The following is an 11,021-nucleotide window of genomic DNA, read 5'->3' as shown; positions in this document are numbered from 1 at the left end:
CCGGCGCGACCTTAAATGTGAAGGTGCCGCGTCGCTATTGGTCAGAGTGAGCACATGCTCTCAGCGGAGCAGTGAGCACGTACACACACAGAAGGAAGACAAGCATGGCGGGGAAGGAAGAGACGAAAGGAGATGAAAACAGAGAGCAACTTGTTCCTAAAAGACACTACACCTCCGGAATTTGTGACTACTTCGGTTTTTTCACACAGGACGAATCACAGACACAAGTTCTTTGCAAGTCATGCCGAAAAATAGTGGCTACGTCGAGAGGAAACACGACAAACCTCCACAGCCACCTTCAATACAACCACAAGGAACTTTACAATGTATATTTAACATCTAAAAATCCACAGCCTACTCCGGTAAAGTCAAGCAAATGAAAGGCAAGTTCACAAATGAACATAAATGATAGTTTTGCTTCTGTCGCTCCTTATGAGAATACTTCGAAGCGACACAAAGCTTTAACTGCAGCATAACAAGATACATTGCAAAATGCACACTCTCTGTTAATGCAGTGTCTAAAGAGGGGTTTTTGGAGATGGTAAAAGAGTTCGACCAGAGATACCAAGTGCCATCTCGGACATATTTTTCCCAAGTAGCTATTCCGGAGATGTATGACGCATGTGTGAAGTCCGTCAAGGCAGAGCTCAATGAAGTGGATTTTTATGCTAGCACCACTGACTTGTGGTCCAGTCGAACCACTGAGCCTTACATGAGTTTTACCGTGCACTTTTTGACATGCAAATTTGAGCTCATTACACGCTGCCTATAAGTAGCATACTTCCCCGACTCACACACTGGTGAAAACATTGCTGCTGCCCTGTGGGATGTTTTGAACAACTGGAACTTGCCCGAACACAAACAAGTGGCCATCACAACAGATAACGGAGCGAACGTGGTGAAGGCTGCTGAGGTCAATAACTGGTTCAGAGTGCAGTGCTTTGGCCATCGCCTGCATCTGACAATTGGTAAGTGTTAAAGATAAAAAAAAAACTTTACTCTCAAGACATATAGCCCTAATTTACTATAACACTTAATCCTATAAAGCCCACCATGTGAAATAATTGTCAGCAAATTCAGATTTTTTGAAACAAGAGTCTTTATTGGACCTTTTAACAAACCCACCAAAAACAAACAAACAAACAAACAAAAAATTTTTTGCATATATGAGTTTTTATTTGTATCATATTTGTTACATTGGGCATTCTAGCATAAAAACATCCATTTTAAATCCAGAGCAAACATAACATTAGGGAAATTACTGTGGGTCACTTGTTTCAGACAGCCATTATGAATGTCTCATCTGAAGGCCATCTGATGCATAAGATACTGACATCTGGTGGTTTGTCTGTGCACTACAAGTATCTCATTGTATACAATGGGTTTTTTGGGGAGAAAATATCACACTGATGAAGCAGCAGACATCTCAGAAAATCCTGTATCAAATATGATACACTTGGCGTTATAGGGTTAAATGAATATGTTTATCTTTTATATACTGCAAGTTGGAATTAATGTTGCATTGATGTCAATATAAAATGCATTAAGCTTTTCTTGTTTTGTCCGTCTTTTGTTTCAGAAAATGCAGTCAAAGGTGAGGATTGCATTACAAGAGCTGTTGGACTTTGCAAGAAGTTGGTGGGCCACTTCTCCCACAGTTGGAAGGCGAAGACTGCCCTGACAAAAGCACAAAGAGAACACAACCTCCCAGAGCATGCACTGATAACCGAATTCCCCACAAGATGGGGGTCTAGACAACAGATGATTCAGAGAGTTCTTGAGCAGCAAAGAGCCCTAAGTGATGTCCTGTCGGCTGATAGGAAGTCCAGACATTTGGTTCCAACTTGGCAGGACATTGATGTTCTGGAATCCATAAACCAGGCATTGCAGCCTCTACAGGATTTCACTGATACCCTTTCAAGTGTAAGCTATGTGAGCATTTCATGTGTGAAACCTGTGCTTCACATTTTCAACACCTCAATTCTCGCTGCAAAAGAACAAGACAGTGAATTGACAAAGTCAATAAAGAAAAAGATACTGGACTATTTGAACTCTAAATATGACCATCCATCCACCCAAGAATTGCTGGATATGGCCTGCCTTATGGATCCTCGGTTTAAAGCAGACTACATCAGCAATGACAAGTTGCATGAAATCAAGGTCCGAGTGATTTCAGAAGCTGAAGAAACAAGTGTGTCACAGTAATCTGTTCAAACATTATTTAATAACATTCCAATTTAATAATTTCAAACTGTATCTTTAAGGAGCAAAGCCAGCATGACAATGTGGATCCACCTGAAGACATCCAAAAGCAGTCCAAAAAATCCCTGGGTAGTTTTTTCAAGAGTGTCCCAGCTCCAAAATCAAGTACATCATCATCACATGCAGTGGATGTGGAACTCAACAGCTACCTCATTTCTCCCACCATTGACAGTGAAGCTAACCCTCTGTCTTGTTGGCAAGTTCATCATGTCAACTTCCCCCAGTTGAGTAAATTGACCAGAAAATACCTCTGTATACCAGCAAGTAACTCACCTTCAGAGAGACTTTTTAGTACATCGGGTAATGTTGTCACATGTGATCGCACTTGTTTAAAACCTGTCAATGTCAACCTGCTGGTTTTCTTGGCCAAAAACTTGAAGTAGTTTACTTTTACTGTTAAGATGTGAACCTGCTATTTGTTGAAGTAATTTTCACTCAGTGAAGGCCTGGATACTTTTAAGTTTACATTTTTTTGATATATTATGGTTAGGGTTACCCTAACCCTAACCCTAATTTTTAATATATCAAAAAATGTAAACTTAAAAGTATCCAAGCCTTCACTGAGTGAAAATTACTTCAAATAACAAATAGCAGGTTCAAATCTTAACAGTAAAAGTAAACTACTTCAAGTTTTTGGCCAAGAACCTTAACCCATTTAGGGTTTGTACTTTTAAAAATAAAAATAAAATCTCTAAACTTAAAGTGCCATTGAGAAGTATTTGGAAGCTAGAGCTTTACAACAAAAAACTGAAAACAATCCCTTGTGCTGTTTTGTACCTGAAATATTAAAATATGTTTATTATCACTAAATGTGATGTGCAAATAATTTTTATTAAAAATTAAGAAAGCAAGTCTATTTGCACATATATAAAGTTAGCAAATTTATATGTTGAAATAAACGGAATATTTAAACAAATGTTGACGGAAATCTGTCCGCATACGGAGGTTTTGCAGCTATGACTGTAAGTGTGACCTTTCACAGCCATAAGACGTAGCCAACATGATATATGACTTCACATTACTGTTTACAAAGTGGCTACAGATACGCAGTGTTGCTACAATTACTTTGAAAAAGTAATCCAATTACTGATTACTCCTTGACAAAGTAACGTAGTTACTTTACTGATTACTCAATTGTAAAAGTAACTAAATTAGATTACTAGTTACTATTTTAGTTACTTTCCCCAGCTGCCGACAACAACCCTCTGCCACCTCAACATGACAATGATACCTGTTTTGCCAAAACTCACTTTATAGTCACCCTTTCTTGACTTCAATGAAAATAAATACTTGTTTTATAAAAAGTAAAATAAAGACCTCTTTCTTGACCTCATATTTAACTGTTGACAGCACTGTAACAGTAAAACTTGCAATTTCTAACCTACATTGTTTATAAATGTAACTATTAAATTCTTTCCAACATTTTTCTAACATTTAAATTCTTTCTAAACATTTTACTTGTCGAAATTATTATTATTATTAAGTAGTATTAGTAGCTGTAGTAAGAAAAGGCTTCAAAACTGGACCTTTAATCTAGGGGTGTTGTGGGGGGGGGGGGAAGCACATCCCTGCCCCACGCCCCATTCCATCTGGATCCGCCCCTGCTTTGGCGTTTGAAGCACAAAGAATAGACAACGTTTATTTATGCAGAAAACATGACCAGATTTACAGGTAAGAAAGTTTTATTGTGTTTTCACATCATGTGGTCCTCAGAAAGATAGTTTAGGTGCATTTGAGTGGAAAATAGTGTGAGTTGTTGACGCGTCGCGGAGGATCATCTGTTTTTAGCGAGCAGATACGGAGTGGCTCAGCTCAGAATTCGAAATAAAGGAGGAAAAAAAAGCAGAAAAATGTCTTTGTAAAGCTCAGTGCAGGTGTGCTGTTGTCACCGCGTCGTAGCTGCTGCAGAAAACCGTGGATGAAAAGCTCACAGCTCGCTTAAAGTGGGCAGTTCAGTCGAACTCCGACCCCCTGCCCATGGACAAAGTTTAATGCTGCTATCGACCCACAAGAAAAAAATAATAGTAACGCACAGTGACTTGGAGAAGTAACTTTAATCTGATTACTGATTTGAAAAGATTACCACGTTAGATTACTCGTTACTAAAAAAAGTGGTTAGATTAGAGTAACACGTTACTAAGTAACGCATTACCAGCATCACTGCACATACGGTACCATTTTCTGCCACTTCATACACCATAGTAGAGAAGCTTGAATCTTCGACTGGACTGGGTTGCTTGACGCGAGGACGTTTCGCTTCAAATCGCAGAAGCTTCCTCAGCTAAAATTCTTGCTCTGGTGGTCTGACTTCTGTCTTGACTCTTGTAGAGAAGAATAATCAAGAAGTCACAAAAGCTGGAGTTTTAAACCTAACCAGACCCCTCCTACCGAGAGGCAGACTGCTATAGGCTAGTGACTAAACAATAGCTCTAATTAGCACCTATTGTGCTCTAGTTAGCACCCTCCTAATGACAAGGCAGCTGTCCCTCTCCTGATGGCTCCCTTGACGACTCTGCTGATGACGTGAATTACTCATTACCATGAACAAAAGACTGAAACTGCTTTGACCTGAGTACCCCATTGTAAACAGGGGATAAAGCGTGTCTCAGACCCCCTCCCCGGTTAAGGCTGGGTTTCAAACGTTTCACAAAGAATGCATCCTTGACCCCTCTCTCAAACTATTTCTTCTCTCTGGCTAATATTTTAACTTCTTTGTCCTCAAACGTGTGGTTAGTGTCTTTAAGGTGGAGATGAATTGCAGACTGAGGTCCACTGGCGCACTCTCTGCGGTGCTGGTATAGCCTTTTGTGTAAAGGTTGTTTAGTCTCACCTATGTAGTGTTCGTTACAGTTTTCCTGACATCTGATAGAATACACTACATTGCTCTGTTTGTAACTAGGGATCCTGTCCTTAGGGTGAACTAACTAATTTCTGTCTCAAGGTGTTAACCGGTTTAAAGTAAACTGGGATTTTGTGCTGTCTGAAGATCCTCTGTAGTTTTTCCCCTACTCCTGCTAAATAAGGGAGAGACACCTCTTCTTCTTGTCTCCATCTCCTGCCTCTAGTTTTGGAAATAATTTTCAGTGATCTTAAGAAATATCCATTTGTAGTTAGTATTTATGTTGAAACTGCCCAAACAGGACACAGTTGGAATTTACCAAGAAATCCAGATTAAAAATACTGGAATTTGCATTTTACAAACTGTTTCTGTTACATTGGGCCTCATGTATCAACGTTGCGTACGGTGATATTTGAGCATATATGGGGTGTACGCCAAAATGGCTGCGCTACTTGGTATTTATCAATGTGGTCGTTGGCGTACGGTGTGCTGAAAATATACACCAGGTTGAGAGGTGGTGTAAATTATACACCAAAATCAACCAGCTCTGGAATCCACATAAAAATGAAAATGATCAACATGATAAACAGTGCCATCATACAAATCAATGCATATGTTAAATAAATAACACTTTCTTGATTATAGTACATAATAATTAATACAAATCCCGCTTTTGTGGGATTGTTGGTCTCGAGCACGATCCGTGGCCACAGCGCTGACCGCAAAGAAAGCGCTGCTCGCCTTTTTCTCCAGACTTCGAGCCTGGAGCCAGAGCAGCGCTGAGCTTAACTTTTTGTGGTGTGACCGTTTTAGACAATGGAATTTATAATTACAACTGCAGTGTTGTCATTCCCTTCGCCCGTGCTGCAATCAGGTGTTGGGAAGGTGTCGTGACACGGACCCACAACAGGGGGCGCTAAGGAACGGACAATGGATAAGCTAACCAGTAACAATTTAATGTTGTGAAAACACACAACGGAATACAGACAGAGATATGGATTGCCAATGAGACACCAGGTGACGTGTGGGCAGGCTTGAAGATAGAAGACCTCTGGCGAGAGAAGAGCTGATTCCCACACAGCTTCCACCACCAGCGGGCCTGAAGAACACCGGAGCCGCCAAGTCCCGAGTCCCCAGGTGGCCTCTGCCATCGGCTGTCAACCCTGGTACTGCTGGCAGAGAACAGAGAAAATCCAGGTGAGTGTGAATCCGCACACTCAGTAGTCCACTCACAGTCAATGTTCTTTTGGGAGGGAGCACCTCCACCTCCAATCACACACTCGTACAGCTCCGGTGTAACCACTTATCTGCTACGGAGCGTGATGCGAAGTCGTCGTGGTCACGCCCTTCTCCAGCTCCGATAAGAACACCACAGGGCAAGCGGCTGCAAGGAAGAGTTATGTTAGCAGAGAAATTTACCACAGAGAAGAGTACCTCTTGGCTGCTGATTTCTCGGCGGGGAGGTGGAGTTGTAGTCTGGCTTTTATGGTGATGTGGTGAATGAGTGACAGCTGGTGCAGATGATGAATGACAGCTGTCACTCTCCGTTGCTCCGACCGCCCTCTCGTGCTTGAAGCCCGCACTCCAAGCAGGGCGCCATCTGGTGGTGGTGGGCCAGCAGTACCTCCTCTTCTGGCGGCCCACACAACATCAGGTTTTGTCTTCTCCATTCGTTTGTTACAATAAAATAAATAAAGAAATACATTTTAAAAATAAAGAAATCTGAAAAATTAGGCGTGTATTATTAATTGAGCTAGCAAATATCCACATGTCAAGAATTATTGACATGTGAAAAGAGAATACAGTGCTCCTGTTGTGTGGGCCGCTGAAGAGGAGGTACTGCTGGCCCACCACCACCAGATGGCGCCCTGCTTGGAGTGCAGGCTCCAAGATTAAATTGTTACTTTTTGGCTCATCCATTGTCCGTTCATTAACGCCCCCTGTTGTGGGTCCGTGTCACTACACCTTCCCAACAGGATTTCTCGGCCAGCGTCATGGATCCCGAGGGGCGTCAACCATCGCTTGAACAGCCAATGGAAGAGCGAGGTGAACAGGCGTCAGCAGGAGGTGTGTTAGGTGAGCTGCAGCAAATCTTAACCGCTTTCACTGCTCGGTTGGACTTAGTCACTGAGCAGAATGTTATTCTCAATCGAAGGATGGAGGCTCTCACCGCCCAGGTGGAAGCGCGTGCTCAGGGTGCTGCTGCAGCACCTCCTCCTGCTGACAGGAGGACTGAAACAGACATTCCGCTGGTCGTTCAACGACCCCCCCACCATCCCCTGAAGCTTACATAAGCCCTCCGGAGCCGTACGGAGGCTGTGTCGAGACGTGCGCGGACTTCTTAATGTAGTGCTCGCTCGTCTTTTCACAGCGTCCCGTCATGTACGAGTCAGACGCCAGCCGGGTGGCTTACATATTAAACTTGCTTTGAGGAGAGGCACGCGCCTGGGCTACGGCGCTCTGGGAGCAGAATTCACGGCTCCTAACGACATATACTGGGTTTGTGAGGGAGTTCAGACAGGTGTTCGACCACCCTCATAGAGGCGAGACTGCTTCAAGCGTGCTGCTGTCAATAAGACAGGGGTACCGGCGCGCAGCTAAGTATGCAGTCGACTTCCGCAATGCGGCAGCGCGAGCCGGCTGGAATGCTGTTGCGCTCCGCGCCACCTTCGTAAACGGACTGTCTCTGGTCCTTAAGGAGCACCTGGTGGCGAAGGATGAGCCGCGGGATTTAGACGGGCTTATCGACCTGGTTATACGGTTAGACAACCGATTAACAGAACACCGACGGGAGCGAGACGAAGGGCGTGGTCAGGCACAAGCCGTCCCTCTTCCTCCCGGGTCCGAAAGGGAGCCGCTTCCCCACGCTCCACAGCCAGGGTACTCCACGTGACGACAGCTCCCCCTGCTGCCGTTGTTAGGGAAACGAGCAGGACAGATCAGAGACAAAGGAGGCTGGTCCGTGGGGAGTGTTTTCTCTGCAGCTCAACTGAGCACACTCAGAAAAACTGCCCCAAACGGTCAAAACAGCAGCACTCGTCCTTAGAGACTGGGCTAAGGGTGGGTCATAATACTCACACGGGCAAACCCCGACGATCTGCACGCATCCCAGTTATGATCCTGAGTGGGGATCTAACCCTTCACGCCCCAGCACTGGTGGACACGGGGTCAGAGGGGAATCTGCTGGATAGCAGATGGGCAAAGGAGGTTGGGCTCCCTCTAGTGGCCTTACCGTCACCATTGTCGGTACAAGCACTAGATGGCACCCTTCTTCCACTAATCACACATCAGACACAGCCAGTGACAATGGTTGTGTCTGGAAATCATAGGGAGAAGATTGTGTTTTATGTAACACCTTCTACCTCCCGAGTGATTTTGGGTTTTCCATGGGTGTTAAAACACAATCCCCGGATTGATTGGCCGTCTGGGGTTGTGACGCAGTGGAGCGAAACCTGCCACCGGGAGTGTTTAGGATCCTCGGTTCCACCCGGTGTGACAGCTATGGAGTCCCCCCCAATCTGACGGCGGTGCCTAAGGAGTACCACGATCTCGCTGACGTCTTCAGCAAAGATCTGGCACTCACGCTGCCCCCGCACCCTCCGTACGATTCTGCCATTGATTTGATACCGGGCGCTGAGTACCCGTCCAGCAGGCTGTACAACCTCTCACGTACGGAACGCGAATCAATGGAGACCTACATCCGGGACTCGTTAGCTGCCAGGTTGATCCAGAACTCCACCTCCCTGATGGGTGCTGGTTTCTTTTTTGTGGGCAAAAAAGACGGCGGACTCCGTCCATGCATTGACTACAGAGGGTTGAACGAGATCACGGTTCGCAACTGATACCCGTTACCGCTGTTGGATTCAGTGTTCACGCCCTTGCATGGAGCCCAAATTTTCACTAAACTGGATCTTAGGAATGCTTATCACCTGGTTCGGATCTGGGAGGGAGACGAGTGGAAGACGGCATTTAACACCCCGTTAGGTCACTTTGAGTACCTGGTCATGCCATTCGGCCTCACCAATGCGCCCGCGACGTTCCAAGCATTGGTTAATGACGTCTTGCGGGACTTCCTGCATCGGTTTGTCTTCGTATATCTGGACGATATACTCATCTTTTCTCCGGATCCTGAGACTCATGTTCAGCATGTACGTCAGGTCCTGCAGCAGTTGTTGGAGAACCGGCTGTTTGTGAAGGGCGAGAAGTGCGAGTTCCACCGTACTTCTTTGTCCTTCCTGGGGTTTATTATCTCCTCCAACTCCGTCACCCCTGATCCGACCAAGGTTGCGGCGGTGAGAGATTGGCCCCAACCAACAAACCGTAGGAAACTACAGCAGTTCCTCGGTTTTGCTCATTTTTACCGGAGGTTCATCAAAGGCTACAGTCAGGTAGTTAGCCCCCTGACAGCCCTGACCTCCACAAAAGTCCCCTTCACCTGGTCGGATCGGTGCAAAGCCGTGTTTAGGGAGTTGAAACGCCGGTTTTCGACTGCGCCAGTCCTGGTGCAGCCCGATCCAAAATGCCAGTTTATAGTTGAAGTGAACGCCTCTGACTCAGGGATAGGAGCCGTGCAATCCCAGAGAGGGGAGTCTCCGACAAGGTTCTCCACCCATGTGCCTACTTTTCCCGCAGGTTGACCCCGGCTGAAAGGAAATATGACATCGGCAATCGGGAACTTCTTGCGGTGAAGGAGGCTCTGGAGGAGACACCTTTTGGAGGGAGCTTCGGTACCATTCACGGTTTTCACAGACCATCGGAACCTGGAGTACATCCGGACCGCCAAGCGTCTGAACCCCAGCCCGCTGGTCACTGTTCTTCGGGCGTTTTGACTTTCAGATCACATACTGCCCCGGGACGAAGAACCAACGGTCTGACGCCCTGTCCCGGGTGCACGAGGAGGAAGTCAGGACCGAACTGTCAGACCCTACAGAAACCATCATCCCCGAGTCCACTGTCGTTGCCACCTTCACCTGGGATCTGGAGAAGACCGTCCGGGAGGCCCTGACACAGAACCCGGACCCGGAGACTGGACCGAAGGACAAGATGTACGTCCCACCAGAGGCCAGAGCTGCAGTCCTTGACTTCTGTCACGGTTCCAAGCTCTCCTGCTACCCGGGGGTGCGAAGAACCGTGGCAGTGGTCCGGCAGCGCTTCTGGTGGGCGTCTCTGGAAGCCGACGTCCGGGAGTATGTCCAGGCCTGCACCACCTGTGCCAGGGGCAAAGCCGACCACCACAAGACCCAAGGCCTCCTCCAGCCTCTGCCCGTGCCTCATCGCCCCTGGTCTCAAATCGGCCTGGACTTCGTCACGGGCCTCCCGCCGTCCCAGGGCAAGACTGCCATCCTCACGATAGTGGACCGGTTCTCCAAGGCGGCCCACTCCGTGGCCCTCCCAAAGCTCCCGACAGCCCAGGAGACAGCAGACCTCCTGGTCCACCAGGAGGTCTGCTGGTCTGCATGGGATTCCATCGGACATTGTCTCAGATCATGGTCCTCAGTTCTCCTCCCAGGTCTGTAGGAGTTTCTGCAGGGAACTGGGGTCCACCGTAAGTCTCTCGTCTGGGTACCACCCCCAGACGAACGGGCAGGCAGAGCTGACGAACCAGGAAATGGAGCAGGCCCACCGCTGCGTGACCTCCGAGCAACCATCTGGCCTGGATCAAGTACGCTCATAATAGCCAAGTTTCATCTGCCCCCGGCCTCTCCCCGTTTGAGGTATGTTTGGGGTACCAGCCCCCATTGTTTCAGCTAGTGGAGGGAGAGGTCGGGGTGCCCTCGGTCCAGGCCCATCTGAGGAGGTGCCGTCGGGTGTGGCGTACCGCCCACTCTGTCCTGCTCAAAGCCTGGACGAGGGCTAAGGCCCATGCAGACCGCCGGCATGCCCCGGCCCCTACGTATCAGCCCGGGCAGGTGGTTTGGCT

This window comes from Thalassophryne amazonica, chromosome 8, assembly GCF_902500255.1.
Source record: "Thalassophryne amazonica chromosome 8, fThaAma1.1, whole genome shotgun sequence".
Classification (NCBI taxonomy): Eukaryota; Metazoa; Chordata; class Actinopteri; order Batrachoidiformes; family Batrachoididae; genus Thalassophryne; species Thalassophryne amazonica.
This window is presented reverse-complemented; position numbering follows the sequence as displayed.